Raw genomic sequence first — 1,867 nt, 5'->3', positions numbered from 1 at the left:
CGGATCGGGATCGGGAATTCCAGCCCCCACGGATTGGGATTGGGAATTGGGGCCACTGTGGATCGGGATCAGGAGTTACGGCCCCCACGGGTCGGGAATTCTGGCCCTCGCGGATCGGGATCAGGAATTGCTGCCAGCATGGATTGTGATTGGGAATTGCAGCCACATGGGTCAGGAATTGGGGCCACCGCAGGTTGGGATCGGGAATTGCAGACCCCGCAGATTGGGAATTCAGGACCCTGTGGGTCAGAATCAGGAATTGGGGCCCCAGCGGATCGGGATCAGGAATTGCGGCCAGCACGGATCGGGATCAAGAATTGCGGCCAGTGTGGGTTGGGAATTGTGGCCACGTGGGTCGGGATTTGGAATTGCAGCCCCCGCGGATCAGGATCGGGAATTGGGGCCACTGTGGGTTGGGAATTGCAGCCAGCACGGATCAGGATCGGGAATTGGGGCCACTGTGGGTTGGGAATTGCAGCCAGCACGGATCAGGATCGGGAATTGCGGCCACCATGGGTTGGGATCGGCAGTTCCAGCCCTCGTGGGTTGGGATTGGGAGTTCCGGCCCCGGCAGTTTGGGATCGGGAGTTGCAGACCCCACGGATTGGGATTGGGAATTGGGGCCACTGTGGATTGGGATCGGGAATTGNGGGAATTGGGGCCACTGTGGATTGGGATCGGGAATTGCGGCCACGTGGGTTGGGATCGGGAAGTGGGGCCCCCACAAATCGGGATCAGGAATTGCGGCCACTGTGGGTTGGGATCGGTAATTCCAGACCCCACAGATTGGGAATTCCCGCCCCCGCGGATCGGGATCGGGAATTCCAGCCCCCTCGGATCAGGAATTCCAGGACCTGCGGGTCGCACCGGGCGTTCCGGCCCCCACGGGTCGGGATCAGGAATTCCAGACTCCGTGGATCGGGATCGAGAATTGCAGACCCCGCAAATTGGGATCAGGAATTGGGGCCACTGTGGATCGGGATCGGGAATTACGGCCCCACGGATCTGGAATTCGGGGACCCAGGGGTCAGAATTGGGAATTCCAGCCCCTGTGGATCGGGATCAGGAATTGGGGCCCCGCGGATTGAGATCAGGAGTTATGGCCCCCACGGATCGGGAATTGCAGCCACCACGGATTGGGATTGGGAATTGCAGCCACCGCACACCGGGAATTCCAGCCCCGGCGGATCAGAATCGGGAATTCTGGCCCCTGCAGATCTGAACCGGGAGTTCCAGCCCCAGCCAGTCGGGATCGGGAATTCAGGACCCCACAGATTGGGAATTCTGGCTTCCGTGGATCGGGAATTCCGGGACTCCTCATGCCACCCCGGGGCATGAGGAGTTTCAGCCCCCGCGGATTGGGATTGGGAGTTCCGACCACTGCGGATTGGGATAGAGAATTCCGGTCCCCGCAGTTTGGGAATTCCGGCTCCCATGGATTGCGAATTCCAGGACCCTCAGGTCGGGATCGGGAATTCCGGTCCCTGCAGATTAGGATCAGGAGTTACGGCCCCACGGATTGGAAATTGCAGCCACCACACATCGGGAATTCCAGCCCCGGCGGATCGGGATCAGGAATTCCGGCCACTGCGGGTCAGGATCAGGAATTGGGGCCCCCACGGATCGGGATCAGGAGTTATGGCCCCCACGGATCAGGAACTGCAGCCACCCCGGATCGGGATTGGGAATTCTGGCCCCTGCAGTTTGGGATCAGGAATTCCGGACCCCACAGATTGGGAATTCCAGCCCCTGTGGATCGGCATCAGGAATTACGGCCACAGCAGATCGGGAATTGCGGACCCCGCGGATCAGGATCGGGAATTCCGGCTCCCATGGATTGGGAATTCCAGGACCCGCAGGTCGGGAT

Source organism: Malurus melanocephalus, unplaced genomic scaffold (genome assembly GCF_030028575.1).
Source record: "Malurus melanocephalus ecotype Western Australia unplaced genomic scaffold, MMel_1.1 scaffold_1564, whole genome shotgun sequence".
NCBI lineage: Eukaryota > Metazoa > Chordata > Aves > Passeriformes > Maluridae > Malurus > Malurus melanocephalus.
This window is presented reverse-complemented; position numbering follows the sequence as displayed.